The sequence below is a fragment of the Dermacentor variabilis genome, unplaced genomic scaffold (assembly GCF_050947875.1).
Source record: "Dermacentor variabilis isolate Ectoservices unplaced genomic scaffold, ASM5094787v1 scaffold_16, whole genome shotgun sequence".
NCBI classification, from domain to species: Eukaryota; Metazoa; Arthropoda; class Arachnida; order Ixodida; family Ixodidae; genus Dermacentor; species Dermacentor variabilis.
Window position 1 is genome coordinate 10,080,090 of NW_027460324.1, and position 20,257 is coordinate 10,100,346.

The following is a 20,257-nucleotide window of genomic DNA, read 5'->3' on the forward strand; positions in this document are numbered from 1 at the left end:
AACACCACTCTTACAACGATAAGACATTTGGTAAGCCAGAAAAAGTGCAAAAACGAAATACGGGTGGCAGCACCTACTTAAATTCCCGCACCTGGGGGCTGTGACGTCTTGGATTTTGATGGCATCTTCTAGGGCCTACTAATTATATATATAGCAGTACAGATTGACTACATTGGGTTCTAAAGGAACCAAATATTAAACATGGCAACTTTCGGGAACCTTTACTCAGCCAATGCGGCCCAAATACGAAAACACTTTGGAATCCCTGACGTCACGCTGACAGACCAGTGCTGGGGCTCTGGCGCGAAATTCAAATACTGATACTTGGACCTTCATTTTCTCATCTAATAATCAAACTATTTTTTGAAATGACTGCCTACAGGGTTCTCAAACAATGCTTCATTAGCCTAAACTGATTTATTGTTTCGGTTTAGTGTCCCTTTAAAAAAACCACGAGGAGGCAAATATCATCTTGGTACTCCTTTAGACTCCCGAATATTCGTGCAGTTCAGTTGCACGGATACCAAAAAACATGCCAGTTTGACTTCCATAGATACATGTGTGGCAGTTCGCAAGCAAAGTTCCGACACGGTACATCTGCCCAAGGTTTTGCAGCAGCAGCTTCTGATTTTTTTTTGAAATCAAGGAATGAAAACTCAGCCACAGTCTTGCCGAATCCCCATTCCACTGCTTGACGAACTGTGCTCATTTGCTTGTTGAAGAGCTCTTGCTGGCGAGTGAGGGCAGCACCGGCGTAAGGCCTCATCAGGAGAGGGCGCAAAGGATACGCAGGGTCACCATAGATGCAGTAAGAGTTACCCTGCACTAGCCGCTCCAACTTCTCGTAGAGGCCACTGTCGCGCAGGATACCTGTGTAAAAAAAGAACAAATGCTTTTAAAAATGGCCATGAAGTTGTGTATCTTCACTGCAGGGTGGCTCTAGCTCTGACACTGTTTCAGGCAGTGCTTAATAGGTTGTGATGGCCCGCACCATAGAACAATCCGTAGCAGATGGTTGTAGCTCAACATTTCGGACTATAAGATCAATTACGGGTGGTTGCCTTTTCCAAGTTGCAACCTGAATGTGTGTTTAATGCATTTCTACCTCAGTGTAAGTGGCATGGTAAACAACATGCAGTAGCAATGCGGAAATGAGGCAAAAGCAGTGGTTTCATATTAGATTTTTGTGAAACTGTCATTGAAATAAACATGAAAAATTGTTTACAGATGGTTAAAATGAGGAGGAAGGTGTAGGTAATGTGTAGGAATTATTCCAAGTGTGTGGACATCTAGTTGGGTTAGAGAAGTTGGTTCTAGATAAGGGGGACACAAGTGGCTCCCATATGTAACATCTAAACTCTGCTTGGGTCTCGCCTGAACCCAAGAAATTCGCATACACAATTAGTTTGTCTGCAAATGTAAACTTTTGTATTAAGGGCAGCGTCGTAGCTGATGTTCAATAAGAGAAAGACACCATACGACAGACAAAGCAATGACTTTAAGCTAGCAGATTTCATTAGGTAAATGTTTATATATGTCACATGCAAAGTGCACAACTCATTATAGTAGGAACCAAGAATGCAAAAAAAGCATGGAAAAGAACACAAATGACTGGGAGAACAGCATGCACTGCAGTACCTGTAGAGCAATAACACCTGTGCTCTTGCATTGTCATGAAAGATCTTAAGGCATTTCACAGACATATGTAATCATTTACCTAATAAAATCAGTCAATTGAAAGTCGGTGCTTTATCCGTGGTATTGTGTCTTACTTTGGTTCTGTGTCAACTATAGTGCTTGAAACGCCCTAACAAACATTCCGATATAGCTGTAATTGTTTTACAAACTCTACATTAAACAAAGAAACACTGACCAGCGTCATGCCTGTGCCCTTCATAAGGCCCATCAAGTTGGCACACAATCCCATTGGCACACATGACTGCCTGATACTTGAGTGCGTGGTGCCTCTTGTGCCCAGAAAAATACATGCGCTGGTTCACTGAAGGGCGGCAAATGGGCCTTGCCGTGCCATCCACAAAGCCCCAACAATTGCGCAGGGGAGCCCCTCTGTCATACACAGCCTGTAAAGACAAACAAAACCTCCTCAGTCAAAACTGCATGTACACGCTCAATTTTAGCGGTAACGCTTAGCTTAGTGTCACAATATATTTTAGCCTGTAGTATACATTTGCTACTGAAACAGTTACTTAATTTACTGGCAATCGGATGGTGACAGCAATGAGCAGCCATAGCATGCCGCATGCAAAACTGGAGAAAAAGATTTTAATACCTCGTATGAAGTAAACATTTATCTGTTGCACAAAAACAAAAGCACAAAAAAGGGTGCAGTGCAAGAACATGAAGTGTGCAAAAGCAAATCACACCAATACAATTTTCGCCCACTTACTTTGGAAAAATCCTCCAGGTCACTGAGACGCAGCCAGCTGTGGTTATTCAAGTCGTCCAGCAGATGGCCGAATGAGCTGTCAATATGATTGAACAGTACGCTCACGATGCTTGACATTGCGTACGCGTGACGGCCGAACAGGGGCTCTAAATCCCATCTATTGGGGTACGCAAGTCTTCGCAGACCCATCAATAGAGCTTCCTCTGCCGACACAGTGACTCCCTGGCTGCTCCGGATTTCCGTTATGCGCAAGGCATCCTTGAGCATGTGGAGGTCGCCCTTCTCGAATCGGAACAGCCTCCGAAAAGTTTGGTCATCCATAGCCGCAGCGTCCACGAAACCGGTGGACGAAATCCTCTTCCTTTCTGTGGGCGCGCGGCGGGCGAGGAATAAATCTTCTATATCTGTCCGCGACAGATCAAGGTAAAGAAGCTGGTCGCATAGCACACGGGCACGCTGTCGCCGCAACGGCGTCATGTCAAAATTTGCAGGAGGCTCTAAATGATCAAAACAGAGACCACGTCGGATTACGCTGCACGAGAAGCCTAACAGCACGAGAAGCCTAACAGCATGTTAACAGCGTACCAAACGTATGTATGGATTGCTTCGGCTCGGCCTCAGTCGTACCGTAAGGGCGTAGATAATCTTATGGATCTTTTGCCTAGTGTCGACATACATCGTTTTCATATATATTAACCGCTTCTAACAAAAAGAGTTTAGTGTACTTTACTTCATATGCTTCACTTCATATTTTATAAAATGATAACGCAGCAACAATCAGACGTTGGTGGTGCTGCGAGCGCATGCGACCTCATTGCGGTTTGCGTTTGGGGCCGCTAACCTATAACACGTTTCTGCTTGCGTACGCAAACGCAAACGCACCCAAGCGCTTGGGGCCCCAACGCCTTGCGTCCCCAACACTAAAACTGCCTATTCTTTGACGGCACCGGCGCCGCCAGAACCGGTTCGTTCTAACCACCGCCGCCATGTTCATGCCCGCTGCGCGCGCTCCACCGTGCAGGTGGTAGGACGTTGCTGCGACGAGTTCTCTGGGTGTTGTCGCCACAAAATGCCCGGCTGCTGCGAGCCGTTGTGCAGAAATCACTCAAAGAATGGCTGGCGAATGTTTCAGTTCCCAAGAGATCCAAAAAGAAGAATTTTGTGGACTGCAAGGATCATCATCATCATCATCATCATCAGCCTGGTTACGCCCACTGCAGGGCAAAGGCCTCTCCCATACTTCTCCAACAACCCCGGTCATGTACTAATTGTGGCCATGCCGTCCCTGCAAACTTCTTAATCTCATCCGCCCACCTAACTTTCTGCCGCCCCCTGCTACGCTTCCCTTCCCTTGGGATCCAGTCCGTAACCCTTAATGACCATCGGTTATCTTCCCTCCTCATTACATGTCCTGCCCATGCCCATTTCTTTTTCTTGATTTCAACTAAGATGTCATTAACTCGCGTTTGTTCCCTCACCCAATCTGCTCTTTTCTTATCCCTCAAGGATGAAGCGGGAGAAATGGCAGCCCACGAAAACCTCGTGCATATGCAGTGTGAGTACTACGGCGCTTCGTGGGAATTATTTTTCCGACGTGGACTTTCTTAAGCGTTAGTGATGATCGAAGTAGATTGCGCATAATGTTTCCTGGTAGTTAACATTGGGCTGACAAGTAGATTACCAGTTAAGCAAACTAGTAGCAGTAACATCAAAGTGTTTACAAAAAATAACATCTCGACTGCCTCCGTCATGTTCTGAAAACTTATGTGCGCGTCTGTGTTATTTATGGCGTGGTGTGTTGCGCGTTCGTTGATGTTTTTCAACTTTTCGGTGCTGCAGGCGAATCAATTTGAGTCGTTTATCTCGACCTTCCGGACGGTGCAGGAGAACCAGGAAAAAGCTGTGTTGAATGGTGCGCCCAAAGTTCGTGAGTGTTCTGACACCCTGTAGTATAACCATTGCTAACTAACGTTACTTGGACGTTACTCGCACGTGCGGAATTGTTTGCGTAACGTAATAGTGCGGTTTTAAATGTCGCAGTTGCAGTAAAGTTCGGAAAATGTTTAGGAACGCACGAAACGCAGAAATTGGTGGCGTGCGAACACTGCTCATATCTTGCGAAGGAAATAAATTTTACGACTTTCTATGAACGCGCAGGCTCATTTCGAAGAGAACAGCTTCGAGCAAAACAGAGCAGACGGATGGAAAAAACTCAAGCCAGATGCGATGCCGACAGTGTTTTTCTTCAGACGTAAGTTGTTCAATTTTTCAGCGTGTTCCATTTTCATCTCTTGGTAAGAGGTGGGGGAGGGGTCGTTCTTAAGCTGTTGCTACGTAACTTAATTATATAGGAACAAGGGCGCCGGGCACGAAAAATTAGTGGCCCTGACCGAAAATGGCATTTTGCCGCTCTGCAGGAGTTCTAAATGTGTAACGAATGTAACAAGCGGTGCTTTGCACAGAAAAGTGAAAGACATTAAGAAAGCCGTTCGTGGCATGTACCGCTGTTGCGTAATGCTGTTTATAGGATGCATTTTGGTGATATCCTTTGTTTTCGCAGCTTAGCCTCGTCACAGAAAGGCACCAAAGGATAGGACTGGACCCACTGTCCTCTCGGCCCTACCTGAAGATCAACACGACATAGCCATTGATGATCATGCAGCTGCGATGGACCCAGTTTGCAATCTTTTTTTCGGTTATACGTCTCAGAAAGCCTGTTCCAAGCGCCTACGATATGAAGTGTGCGTTGAAGCTTGTTTGTGTCAGCCAATTCTTCCACACACCGTCAACGACTAGCTACGATGTCGATGACGCACAGTACCTGATCCACCTGCTGTCGGCAGGTATGCAAGAAGAAGCGGCAGCCGAGATTGAAGCTATCGACGACGCGGAGATCCAGTTTGTCGAAGAGCTAACATTAGCTGAGTGCGAGATTTTGTTTCATGTCGGTGGGTTTCTTATAAAAGGGATCCTCAGATCTGTTGGCCACTGCAAGCAGTGCAAGCCTGCATTGTTAGGGTCAAGCAGCAGTGAGCATGCGTACTTGACGTCCCTCAAGGAATACGTCCCTGAAGGCAGCAACCTTCATTACCCAAGCGATGCAGTCATGCTAGTTCTGAAATCTTGCGAGGAACATTTTAATGGTATCACCGCCTGGACGGAAAGTGTTTTCACCATGAAATCTCCTTTAAAGGTTGTAGCCGCATACTTGACAAAGATGTTGCGGGGGGAGGGCGTAACGGGCGCCTGTCAGGAACACAAAGAAACAGTGGAAAAGCCCCTTGTGTCAAACTACGCGAGACTGGGGCTGCGTGTGCACTTGCGTCAAGCCCCGGCAACGGGACTTGACGGGCATGTAAGCAAGACGTGTGCAGGAGTGAGCCTACAGGGAACACTGAAATTAAATTTTAATGCATATCGCTAGAATTCAAAAACTTTCGTTTCCTTTGTGTTACTCTTTTAATATAGTTTTCATTAATGTGTTTATTCTTACTTTGCGGTGCGTGCTGATTTTTCACGTTGTGTCTGTACAAGTTTTCCGCTTGTTTTTTCAACTTATCGAGCTGAGCTGCAAGCTGACATACTAATTTATTTTGTTCGAGTTAATTCAAGGCTTCTTTGTAATTTCTGGTCGTTGGTCTGAGATCTACGAAAGACCTGTGGAAACGGACACCTCCTGACCTAACCTATCCTGACCCTATCGGCGTGCCATGCCAGCTGCGGCGCCTCCTCAAGACGCGCGCGTCTCGCCCCGCGAAACAAATTCACTGCGCGTGTTGATTTGCCTTGCGCATGCGATTGCACTGTTTTATTTCTTTGATTTTGGCTTAGTCGTGGTTTTTCAATCTGCACTTCAGTTATTGGCGTAGCGGCGCAAACGATTTTTTTATTGCGAAAAATTTTGGGCGCGTACCCCAGAGTCGAAGGTGAAACGAACCCGCTCATTTTTACATCATATTCTTCTTTCTGAATACTGCTGCCCATCCACGTATTATAATACCGCCTTCTGAGGAAATTAAATAAAAATTCCTTGCATCAAAAACATTACCGAGGATTCAAAACCCCACGGACGTGTGTGCGCGCAACAGTGCGCTATTGACAGCGCCGTTTTCATTCATGCTATTGATCCGATGTCAACTTCCACGGACTATAAATGAAGTTAAAAGGCAGACTGAGCACTGGAAACTTCTAGATGCACGCACAATTAAAACATGTAAGATGAGAACCTGAGCCCTCTACATCACGTGCTTTTGGCAAACTGCAGGAACGCATTCCTTATGCTTAGGCAACCGTGTTACAGAAGTAATGAACACAAGCATGCATTATAAGTAGTTCCTTCGAATCACGTGCTTGGTAAAGTAGGCTCATTAGCCCATGCTATGTAGGTAACACGTACTGTCAGGGAAAAGATACCAAAGGATCACTAATGAAATGCCCAAAATAAAAATCGTTGTTGAACCCATTTATTTTCATCACTTTGCACTCAGGCTGCCCACATTTTTGTTTTCACCACCTACTGGCATCTTATCTTTAACAGCTTCAGCTGCTCTTTCTTAGCTGCCCTCTCAACATTGATAGACTTCGTGTAGAAGCGCAGGCGAAGCAGAATATAAAATTTCATTATGCCATTAATAATTTCACGTCCATGTTTCACGCAGGCCAGAGACGGAACATTTACATGTGTTAAAAAAACCAGCGAAGTCAACAATGCTTTTTTCGTGCAACTTATTCAGACTAAAATAAGTAGTGAAGCTGTCTTCAAGGACGGTGACAATTTTCTTCAAGGGGCCAGACGGATAGAGTAAGCCACCATTATCAAAGTTTGTAGTGCAGCCTGATCATTTTCTATAGCCACTGCTTTTTCACTCGTCAGGGCTGACGCACACTCTATGCAATGGCTTTTCTTCAGTGCTTTTGTAGCTATGTAGCCTGAGATATAATAAATTAACATCTCGTGACTTTTTCCTGTCACACAGGCACTGTGGTCAGACGTAATACTTGTACGTGTAGCACACGAGACCAATGCAGTTTCTGCCTCATTGAGCACTCCTTTATCAATAAGGCTGTCGAGAATAGCCAGCATATTCTCGCTGCTTGGGTGTTCCTTAGGCACCGAAACTAAGGACGTGACAACTTCTGGTACAGTTTCCCGATGGTGGTGGTTTCGCAAGATTGTAAAATGCGAGCGCAATAAGTTACCAAAAACTGAGCGGCATTCGGATGGTCTCTACTTCCTGATGATTGCCGAACGATGCTGAATACGCTTTCAGCCTGTCTTGGCTCAAGTTTGCAGTCATCAAGTACTTAAAGCCAAGTGTGCCGAGAAATGCAACTAAACTGAGTGTGGTCTGAATAGACACTCGGAGTCCCTCTGCTGTGTTGTTGCTCAAAAATCCACCGATTGTGGCATTTGCATGCTTCTCCCACTCTGTGAGGTGTTCAAGGAAGTCCTTTAAGAATTCAAAGTTTGGTGACTGCGGGTATAACGCTGCTTTTGGCACACGCGCAGTCATTATCCTGATGAGCTTATTCATCCTTTTTACGAAAGATTCGGTTGCTCCCACAAAGTCATAAGATCGTCTTGACTGGGTGCGATAAATAAAAAGACCTCTAATTATGTCATCACCAAATAGTTGGAATGCTGGAGCAACTCTCATTTTCTCGAAAGAATTGGGATTCAGGTGCATGCTGGTGATCTTCGGCATGGATTTAAGTGAAACACTCTGGCTGTCGATTTTCCAAGCGCCTCGGATTGGTTGAACGTGCACGCGACCCTCAGGTGTGTTAAACCCTTTGCCTACAAATGCATTTCGCACATTTTTAACAAGATGGGGGAAATCTGAGAGAAAGTGCAGATGGCTTGTTGAGCTGGCAGGATGTGGCGCCTTGCACCGTGTGCCTGTGCTCGCACCTGCAAGGAAATGAGGCAGCGCTTTAAGCAAATGCTTTGAACAGTAACGCCGTAACCACCCTAATGATCTTGATCTTAAGACAACAACAGTTCGCAATTCAATTAGTTCAGGAGTTACCTCAAATGCCAAAGCGCTTCCACATTGATCTATCCAGCTTGCTCCGTCGCACGTGACATAGTCAACGAAGAATCCAGCCCTCTCACAGAGAATTGTCGCCTCAATGATGATCTTGGCTAAGGTGTCCGCCTTGACATTGCCACGTGATGCGAAAATCCCAAGGACTTGTGTCCACTTGCCTGGAAAGATAAAACAGCAAATTTACTTTTTCCACAAACACAGTGTTTTAACAGTAACGCGACAAATTCGACCTATATGTTAGAAAAAAAAATTACCCTGGAAAGGCTGAAACAGAACTACCATGCCATGGTCCGAGAGTCTTTTTGGGAATCGGGCGTGAACTGAGCAAGATCGACGAATCCTTCTAGCTCACCTGAAAAAGTACAAGTAGTAGTGTACACATAAACACAGTTGACACATGTTTCATGTAAAGCTTACTTACGGGTGTAAGTAAGGCTTAAAAACTACTCACCATTTAATTTCACGTCAAGGTGCTCGGAGATCTTCATTTCATCAAAGACGATACCTCCTCTGTGTGAGAACTCATCCATATGTTATGACCTCTCGGATAAAGCGTTAAATATATTTGGATTGAAACGAAATCCACTGTTGAAGCTGTGGATGCGCTTTTGTAAGCATGTTCTACCTGGAAGAGCCAGGATGTTGTGTCGTCGCATATGTTCATACAACTTAGGGCTCTTCATTCGCATCAGAATGCATTCAGTAGCCACTCATTAGAATATGTCACCCCCTTCGTTGACTTGCGTTTTGCAGCCTCAAAACAAGTTCTGACAGCAAGCTGCTGCTTAGGAGGAAGGCCACTAACCCTTCTTTCAAACTCTGTTGCTTAAAGCTGTTCATGTTCATTTTTCATTTTATCTAGAGGCTTACGAAGTTTTTTGCCACCTTGTCTTTCATACGTCGCACTGCCCGAGATATTGAAGTTGGCGTCTTCTTTAGGCACTGCAATCTTGATTTCTTCCTCCTTGACAGGGAGTTTTGAGTTAGCTTTCGCAAGTATTTGCAAGCTATGCATGCTGTATCCGAAAGAATGGAACAGTTTACAGCAAAGCAACGCCAATTTGAAGCCGTAAAGGATTTGCTAAGGGCTTCAGTCCGCAGCCAGGGCACAGACTGAGTTTTGCAATGTCCTGAAGAAGATTTATCGCCTCTTCTGTGGATTTGCCGTCTAACACGTTCACTTTTTCCCCTCTAATATACACAGTAGCCTTCATGGCAGCATCATCCGAATCACTGCGACGGAGCAGAACTCGTAGACTTAGGTATAAGGCGTCCTGAGAGCCTTATAGAGAGCCAAGGTGGTGGTGGCTGCAGCTCTCTGCATTCCCTGAGCAGAATCGCGTCACATGATCCACCGCCGCTAGATTCTTGAACCACCTCCACTGGTGCTTCAGGATCAATGCGCTTTTTTTTCTCTGGTGGTGCTCTGACTCCCGGCGATTGCTTCTGCTCGCACACGTTTCTATCCTTCCTCTTCCGGGGCAGAGGTTTCGAGATATACTTTGGGGCGTCAGGAAATAGTGTAGGAACAGCATCATTCGCGAGTTGCGGCACATCCCGGGGAATTTCCACTTCCGTGCCCTTAATCACAGTCTTAAAACTTCGCTCAATAAAACACGGTTCGAAGTGTCGCTCGCAAACGACGCTAGCTTCGTCGAGCACTCTGTCGCCGCGCTTGATGTTGCGCTCCCACTGTCGCCTCTTTTCTGCGTCCTTTGGTGTCCTGAAGAGAGCATTTCACCTTGCAGGAACGGTAGCCGCTCTTGCATCCCGGCACGAAACACGTGCTGTCGCGCTTGTCACGTTGCCTAGACATGACGCGATCGCACATCTATGAGCGGACGCACACCATTACACACGCAACTTAGCGTTCACGTATTTGAAAAAGAAACAACAGTATTCTGGGCTTGCGACCAAAAAGCAGCGCGCAACACTTCCGCAGCCACGGCAGGCACCGCACCACCGTCCCTTTAGGCACAACGCTCCGATTGTGTGCAGCGCCTCCTGCGCATTCATCCGAGGCGTAGCCAACCGGTTCCGTGGGGAGCTCCGCGCGCACGGCAGACTAGCAAGTATTTCTAGCGACCCTAGTGGTGGGGAAAAGTTTTATTTAACAGAGAGGGTGAGGCTTGTAAACTCCACTAAACTATAGGTGTCGTCCTTAGTCCGGGTCATCATTGGTCGAAGCCCGCGCTCGAGCCCGTTGGACCAGAGCTCGTTGTTACTCTAGTCCGGAGGCACTGACCATGGAGATGGCGCGGTGGGCGCCCCCGCGCAACACGGCTGTCCGGATGCTGAGCGCGAGCTCCCGTTTGAAGTGGAGTCGCGTTGTGTCCAGCGAGCTCACCCGGGCCGTCAGCGTAGTGGATGGGTCGTGCGCGCGCCTGGCCAGCTGATCCGCGGTCTCGTTACCCGCGACTCCGACGTGGGAAGGGATCCACTGCAGGCGCAGGTCGCCGCTCCCTTGCAGTGCCTTGCAGACGGCAGGCGAGGCGCTGGGCAAGGGGCGGCGCACGTTCCTCGAGCAGTGGCTGCTGCAGCGCGGACGTCGAGTAGCAGAGAATGGCCGCGCGGGTGATTTGCGGCGATATCCTCGAGGATATTCGCGGCGGGATGTAATCCCGCGAGCTCCGCTGTCGTAGAGGAAGCCCGGTAGGAGGGCCGGCACTGCTTCGTGGCGCCAAGATACGGCGCAACACAGGCGCCAGCCGCCCAGCCGTCGCCGAGGACGGAGCCATCGGCAAACAAGTGCGTCCTTCCCCCAAGTCGTCCTCGATCCTGGTAGCAGCCTCCTGATCTACAGCGCAGAGAGGCGTGCGATGCTTGTAGCGGACGCGCGGGAGGTCGAGACACACGTGAAGTGGCGTGCGCTGGTGAGGCGGTAGCCAGGGCGGCGGGGCGGGCGGGGGGTCGACCACCAGGCAGTCAAGGAGCTCACACACTATTCCCACTCGAGACCGGGGTAGGCGACGAAGGAGGGACAGGATGGAGCTTGCGTCCGGGGCACGGGAGAGGCGCTCGAGGTCGCCGATGGCACGCAGATCAGCCGTTAGGAAGACGGGCCACGCACCAGTCTCCGCGAGCGTTTCCGCAATGCGCGAGGTAGACCGTGGCACATGCGAAGCACTCGGTGGTGGTCACGGTGGGTGCACTTCCACAGTCGGGCACTCACACTACACAGCGGCAGCGCGTAGAGCACCTTGGGCAGCGCCACTGCGGAGCTATAGTGCGCCGCCGCGGACGAGCAGCCCGCGCACCGCACTCTCCACTCGGCGCACCTGAGCGCGCAGCCGGCGATCGGCAGCGAACGAAGTGAGGCGGTTGTCGATCGTGAGCCCCAGGTACTGCACTGTCAGGCGCCAGGGCAGGGGGACTCGAAGAGCACGTAGCCGGTGCGGCGGCGATTAGCGCCTCGGATTTCGTCGACAACAGTCGCGAGCCGATGGCGCGCAGGCAGTCCGTGACGATGTCCAGCGCCGCCTGAAGCCGGGAGCGCATCTCGCCCATCGCAGAGGTCGGCCCGCTCACGTAGAGCGCGATGTCGTCCGCGTAAAGTACAGCACGCACAGGGAAGGGCCCCATTTTGGGAATGCACTCGATGCTCGGCGCGAGGGCAGGGTTGAACAAAAACGGGCTCAACACGCTTCCCTGCGGCACATCGCAGCTCACGGGACGAGGCGAGCCGACCGTCCCTCCGACTCGGACAGCAGATATTCTGTCGGCGACGAAGGCCTCGATGTAGGCAAGGAGCCTGCCCAACCACACCGAGGGCCCGCACGGCCGAGTGGATGGTGGCGTGAGGGAAGGCAGTCGAATGCGCTTCGGACGTCGAGGAGCACCAAGAAGGCAGTTTCCCCGTCGAGCCTGGCCTGCTCAAGGGTACCGATGACGACAGCAATGCAGTGCGCCGTAGAGCGGTGAGTGCGGAAGCCGCACTGCTCGGGAGGTAGAGACTGTCGAACAAAATTTGTCGCCTTGCCGTAGTCCTACAGTGCAGTGCTGCCATGTCGAAGTTCGCCGGGAGCCCACCAAACCAGGCTATATCCAAAAAAAAAAGAAAAACATGCAGGCGGGTGACCGAACAGGCCAACGCTCAGATGCGCGGCCGGACACGCTCGCTTCGGCGGTGTGTCTAACGGATGACGAATGCACCTGGCTCGTCATTCGCCGATAAGCCTGTCGCTAGGCAGCGGAAGTAAGCCGCAAAGATTAATTTAATTGATACGCAGATATTTTTGCTTTTGCCGGAAAATAATAAAGATATAAAACAATTTCTGTTGTCATTTCGCATTCTCTTTCTTTTTTTCGATGCTCGGGGCAGCAAACGGTCGGCGTTAATACTAGCGTGACGCATTTCCTGTTGCCAGTTTTCGCTGATTGTCCCCTCTTGGGGCGCTATTCTCGACACGCATGGCGGCTGCATGGCCGCCATTATCCGCCATGTTGACTCTCTGATTGGCTGTGAAGAGCTCACGTGCCTTGAAATTTGTGCCGGGAAACGGATGTTTTGTGAAATGCAATTTTGGGTTTTTATCAAGATGATGAAGCGTGACGTGGAGATGCAAATTTTATTGACTAATACATTTTTTTACTCCTTGGCAGCGCTATATTACGACGTTAGCGCTTCAAAAAGAAGGTGAGCGGCAGCGTACAGAAGTCAGTGCAATGCATCTGCAATTTCGCGAATATGTGGTGACGATCCAAGATAGCCGCCATGCCAGCTTGTTGATTGCCTGAAGGAATCTCCCGTGAGGAGCGTCACAGGAAGGACTATTTCGTAAACGTCATTTTGACGATGCGTGACGTTGCGCTGGGCCGCCATTGCTAAGATTTTCCGCCATAATTTGTGGTGCGACGAGCCGCGCGAATTATGCTAATGAGCAGCCATATGCAATGGCAGCCGAAAGGAATGCGTATCGCCACATTTTGCCCGTCGTTTGGCGCCATAAAAGTATTTTGTTCATAACGCGTGCTCATAGTGTTTACATCGCTCTCGGGTGGTGTTGGCATTTGTGTTTGGGGCCATCATTTTTTAAAAGAACGCGTTTACACGAAATATTATTGATTGAACCTAGCAAATTTTCGGCGATGTTGTCCATTTTTCGCTACTGCATTTGTATTGTAATCAAGATTAATGCGCTCTCGCATAATCACAAGTTATTACAACGGAGTCTTTCTAAATTATAAAAAAAAATTTACGCAAGGCGGCGCCTTGAAGTTTCCCCCCGCGGTGCGAGTAACCAGCGAAGTGAACAAGAGATGGCAGCGCCGGCGCTTGCGTCGCGCTAGTGAATATATATGGCGCGCGCAAGGCTATCGGTGATATTCGGCCATTTCTCAACCAGCAGAGTCGGGATGAGTCATTTGCGTTTCACGAGATAGCGATAACGTTGCCTAGAACGCGCGAGCATCACCACTGGTAGGTCGCGTATGTTGGCTGAAGGTCGAAAACAAGCGCGTTGGCGCCAACATACGATGCCTCATCCCATTTCCCCCGGACACGCATCTTGCCTAATGAAGCAGACGACGGCTTGTACGTAGCAGACGACGGAAGCGAGAAGCGTTTTCGGCGGAATAATCAAGCGCTTTGAGCTAGATGCTCTATTTTTACGGCGGGGGGAAACTGTTTTGCTTTACCGAGAACCTTACGTTCAGCACCTTCATTTCAGTTTCTTAGGCAAAACAAGTTGGCGTCACGTTTCGAAAGCAAAACGGGGCCATCGGCGCCATTTTATTCGCGTCGCGTCTACGTCACGCATCGAAGAAAATGGCGGAATGTCCAGAATAGCGCCTTTGTTATATTTCTTTCTTTATGGTTATACACCAGAGCACCGTGAATTCAAAGCGCGCCGCCATATTGATGAGCGCCGGTCACGCCATCTATCCCAAGCGCCGCGAAGTAGCAGGCCTGGCTGCCACGCCGGGAGATGTGACCCGGCGCGAAAGCGAAACTTGGGCATTTTAGCTGGGCGGAAGGCGTGTTTCGCATTTTTTCTAACCTGTCATTTTCGCTGTCTCGATTCAATCAAACTTCAAGGCCTCATACAAGTCCACAATGGCCACACTGAGTGCTGTGCAGACTGCAGAAGCGAATACATCGGGTAAGTATGCTAATACGTTTGTACAAACCGCGCGCTATATGCTAGAACCCGTGTGAGCTTTTTGGCACGTAACCTGTGAAGGATTTTACAGCACTGTGTTGGTGCCATATATTATTAAAGCACGCAGAACATTGTCCTCTACACTTTCAGTTTGGTCTTGATTGTCATGGTCACTACTGGGTTGGCCGCGTTTGGCAACCAACTGACGAGGTCGTTTGACTGCCTGATTAGCAGACGCCTGCCCTTCACCACCTGCACATTGAAAACAAAATAGATGTTATAGTAAGAAGGGCTGTAGTTTTTTCCCATGCCATCACTGTTGCGAAGATATAAAGTCCTCTCAAAATGAAATAGAAAATGCACCAGGCCAATTGTATCGTGCAACTACTTAAGAGTACAACATTCAGAACACAAGCCTACAGCACTCGAACAAGCAGCATATGATGCTAAACCTGCACTCATAGGAAAATGAGGAACTACAGTAGTTATAATGTTCAACTACATGTGCATTCAAAGCCCGTATAACAGGGCGAGCATGACAGATGCATGTGTTGTACAGTTGCACAAACCATGACAAGGCACATAAAATTACCATCCCTACTTAAAGCTGCATCATCAGGGACCCCTTTGGTACAAGACAACCGCACCTGCATTCCAAAAAATTAGCCCCACCAACTGCAGCTACCGGGTATCAGACCTGTTTCGCTTGTGCGAGGCCACATCGGATTGTTGGCGCTACCTTAGAAAAGAAAACAGTAAAAAAAAAAACTGGTGAGAACGAGCAAAATTTTGTTACAAAATACAACAATGATTAAGCACCTTATTTTCCTCGCCATACGAACGGAAAAACTTTGCGCTTTGCCCCGCATAACAGCCCGCACGCAGTTTAGAGCTCAGGAGGCTCAAATGAATTCGTTACGAATGACACCTGCAACACCAGCTCGTAAAGACATGATGATGTTTGATGTTTTATGGCGCAAGGGCCAAGTATGGCCAAAGAGCGCCATGTCCGTGGTGATGACTTCGCAGCGTAATCATGAGTTCGATGAAGTTGGTGTGACGTGGCTGTAGAGAGGCCTTAAAAATGGTCGCGCTAAAGTGCGTAAAATCTGTGTAATGAGATTATTGCGATGACTTATGACGTGTACTATGAACATTAAGGTGCATTTAAAAAGAATGATACGATGTGTAAAAATATATAAGGTTATAAGATATGCTAGAGCACTACTGCCTCCTTAGAGCCCTTGAGAAACAAGGGCCTGGAGGCATGTGCTATGCAAAACTGTTATCGCAGTGGCATCCTCTGGAGCGAGGAAGCTCTACGAATTTAATGGGCATAAAACGTGTAGTACGACATCATTTAAATAGTTGAGGACTGCCTTGGTGTCAAAAAGCGGTTCCTTACCAAGAAACATAGCCGGGTGTAGAGGGATGTAATAATGGTAAGCAAGCGGAAAATGTTTCTTTCTCTCCGTTTCGGCTTCCCGACACTCCAGGAGCACGTGGAGGACGGCAAGCCTCTCACCGCATCTACCACAGGTTGGAGGTTCACTTCCAGTAAGCAGATAATTATGGGTGCCAAATGTGTGTCCTATTCTGAGGCGACAGAATAGGACATCTGTTCGCCAAGATCTTGTTGGCGAAGGCAAAAACCTAACTGTGGCTTTATAACGTGCAGTTTATTATTAATTTCTGCGTCCCACATGTGTTGCCAGTGGTTTCGCAGTTTATTTTGTATGTAAGGCTTCAGATCTGTGAGAGGCACCAAAGCAGTATTATTAACATCAGGGGGTGCAATTGACGTAGCCATCTGGTCTGCCAGAACGTTACCGTCGATTCCCCTATGGCCAGGTACCCAGCATATGATGATATGCTGGTTAGATAGATAAGCTTTGCACAGGTCGGAATAGATCTCAGTAAGCACAGGATTTTTATGTTTGTAGGGTGACATTAAGGCCTTCACCACACTTAGGGAGTCTGTATATATTACGGCTTTTTGGAGTTTTGATTTCCGTATATGCTTTGCAGCCGACCATATAGCGTAGGCCTCTGCCGTAAAGATACTTGTTTCTGGATGTAGTACATCGGATTCCGAAAAAGATGGACCGACGGCTGCATGGGATAATCCGGCATGTGACTTGGAAGCGTCTGTGTAGAACTCTGTGCATGAGTGCTTGTACTACTAGGAAATGCATTCGTACCTAGAGTTTTGGTGCGTGTTTTGTAACTCTTACAAAGGACATATCACATTTTATCACTTGCCATAGCCAAGGCGGTAGCTGCTTCGCTGGAGGCATCAAGCGCTATTCGAAGATTGGAACATCCATTTCCACGCTAAGCTCCCTCAAACGGAATGAGAAAGGCTGTCTCACAGAGGGTCGATTACGGAAAAGTGCAGTACATGTAGAATCTTTAATTGTTTCACAACACGGATGTTCAGGATTAGAGTGCAGTTTCAGGAAATATGTGAAGCTGGTGTAAGATCTCTGCAGATTGAGTGGCCACTCATTCGATTCTACATACAAGCTTTGAATGGGGCTAGTTCTGAATGCGCCTGTGGCCAGATGGATACCCTGGTGGTGGATAGGATCCAGTCTTTAGTGCACTCGGGGCGGCAGAGTTGTACACTATGGCGCCATAGTCTAACCGTGATTGAATGAGGCTCTTATAAATATTCATTATACATTTCCTGTCGCTACCCCATGTTGTGTGTGATACCATCTTTAGCAAGTTCATAGTTTTTAGACAACTAGTTTTGAGATATTTTATGTGCGAGATGAAAGTGAGCTTAGAGTCAAGTATTACACCTAGAAATTTCTGTTCTTTGTTGACAGGTATTTGTTGTCCACCCAGTTCCATGCACGGGTCTGGAACCAGGCCTCTCTTTCTTGTAAAGAGAATGCAAGAACTTTTGTGGGGGTTGCCTTTAAATCCATTTTCGTCTGCCAACTTAGATATCTTGTTCAAACTCTGCTGTACTTGTCTTTCGCACACTGCAAGGTTACAGGATTTAAAACCTATTTGTATGTCATCTACGTACACGGAATAAAATATAGCTGGTGGCAATGAAGCGCGAAGTGTGTTCATTTTAACTATAAAGAGCGTGCAGCTGAGCACACCTCCCTAGGGTACAGCAGTCTCCTGTATAAATGGACGTGATAGTATATTCCCGACTTTCACGCGGAAGGTACGGTTGGACAGGTAACTTTCTATCAGTTTTAGCATATTGCCACGGATGCCCATTCTCGGCAAGTCTCGCAAGATTTCGTACCGCCACGTTGTGTCGTACGCCTTCTCCATATCGAGAAATATCGATAGGAAAAACAGTTTGTGTACGAAAGCGTCGCGAATATATCCGTCAATACGTACAAGATCATCAGTTGTGGACCGCCCTTCTCTAACGCCACACTGATAGGGATCTAGCATTTTGCTCAGTTCAAGGAAGTGAATTAGTCGCCGATTAATCATTTTTTCAAATACCTTACAAAGGCAGCTTGTGAGGGCTATCGGGCGGTAAAACAGGGACCACAATGGCTTGTTTCCATGCGGTTGGAAGGTATCCCACAGCGGAAATAGTGTTAAAAAGTGCGAGTAGTGTAACTTGCGTGTCATTGTGTAGGTTTTTGATCATTTCGTACATTATTCTGTCCGATCCTGGTGCAGAGCTCTTGCATGCGCTCAAGGCAGCTCTCAATTCGGCAATACAAAAACGACGGTTGTAAGGCTCATTCTCTCGACCTTTTCTTGTTAATGGCTTACGTTCTTCTGTTTGTTTGTATTTGAGAAAGGATTGTGTATAATTTGTTGGACGTGACACGCTCTCAAAATATTCCCCAAGTGAGTCTGCCTGGTGTTGCAGTGTATCGCCCTGTGTGTTTACCAGGGGGAGTGAATATGTTTGCCGCCCTCTAATCCTATTAACTCTGTTCCAGGCTTTGGTCTCATCCCTAAACAAGTTAATACTCGATAAAAACTTGTGCCAGCTTTCTCTTCTGGCCTTTCGGCGGGTTCCTGCCTTGGGACTTTATTTTTTTAAAGTTGATAAGATTCTCTGCAGTGGGAGAAGCGCGTAGCAACCCCCACGCCTTGTTCTGATTCTTACGGGCGATCCTACATTCGCTGTTCCACCACGGTACACGTGGTTTGCATGCCAAAACACTTACTTCGGATAGGCATTTTGATGCGGCATCTATTATGAATGATGTAAGATAATCCACAGCAGCATCAATTTGTAAAGAAGACATGTCAGCCCATGAGATGCTGGTGAGAGTTCGAAATTTCTCCCAGTCGGCTGTGTCTATCTTCCACCTAGGAGCTTGTGGAGGATATGCGTTTTCTTTAGGTGTTCTTATCAGTATGGGGAAGTGGTCGCTTCCGTAAGGATTGTTTGTAACTTCCCATTCTAGTTCGGGCAGTATGGAAGGGGAAACTATGCTGAGATCAGTTCGAGAAGGTTTTGTTTGCAAGACAGTAATATGTGGCTTCCTTCTTATTCAGAAGGCACACACCAGAAGAGAAAAGGAACTGGTCAACAAGACGACCTCGCGCATCTATACGAGAGTCGCCCCACAGGCAACTGTGCGCATTGAAGTCGCCAACAATGCAAGGTTCAGGCAATTCGTCTATAAAGGACTGAAATTCATGTTTGTTTAAATTGTAATGTGAGGGTATGTTAAGGGAACAAATGGTAATGAGTTTTTTTAGGAGAACAACTCGAACCGCCACTGCTTCAAGGGACGTTCGTAGCTGTAAGCGCTCACAGGAAATGCTTTTATGGATAAAAATGGCAACACCGCCTGATCATACAACAGCATCATCGCGGTCTTTGCGAAACGTGACATACGGTCGGAGTAAGTTTGTGTGCTGTGGTTTTAGGTGTGTTTCCTGTAGACACAGCACTTTTGGATTGTGCTTTTGGATAAACTCATGCACATCATCAAGGTTCCGAAGACGACCTCTGACGTTCCATTGAATAATTTGTGTATCCATATTGAAAGTAAATAAGTGCTGTGCGTATGGAAACGGAGGTTAGGTTACAGAGCTGTTTCGAGGCCCTGTAACGGGGGTTCTGCCCTTTCTGGAGCGTTCGCGGGAGCCTCGCCGCTCCTTAGGCGTTTGGTGCGCCTTGAGGACAGGTGTAGTGTCCATTGCCTCTTGTGAGGCGCCGGACACGTACTCTTGCAAGCGAGAAGTTACAAGAGAGAGTCCTGCCTTGGAGGGCAAGACCCCTGCGCCCACCAGCCCGGAGGTCGATGGGGCACCCTGCAGGATCTGGCTGCGCCGGCTGTTGCCAGCGCTGGAAGGGGCCGGGGAGGTTGGGGCAGCCTCGGCTGCGCCCACCTTCGGGGTCGATGGTTCAATCTGCTGTGTTGACGGAGCAGCGCTAGCTGCAGCCGCTGCGGGGGCAGATGGCGCAACTGCCGACTCACTGCCTGTGGGTCGGACAGCCGCCGGAGGCCCTTGTGACGCTGCCCCCTTACGCGCCACATCGACAAAGCTGCTCTTAGACAGGTATGACACCCGCCTACGTGCCTCTTTGAAATATGTTTTCTTTGAATTTGATTGTCACAATCTCCTTTACTCTTTTCCAGGACGGGCAGGACCGCGAGTATGCGGCTTGCTCGCCATCACAGTTGACACAATGTGGAGTGTTCTGGCATGTTTCGGAGGAATGTTCATTGTCACTACACTTGGCACAT

The 20,257-nt window shown here is 48.1% G+C and overlaps 1 pseudogene; it reads right to left on the minus strand.

The window, feature by feature from the left end:
* Positions 1–482: 482 nt before the first annotated feature.
* On the minus strand, positions 483–2,884 carry LOC142568107 (uncharacterized; annotated as a pseudogene).
* Positions 2,885–20,257: the final 17,373 nt, after the last annotated feature.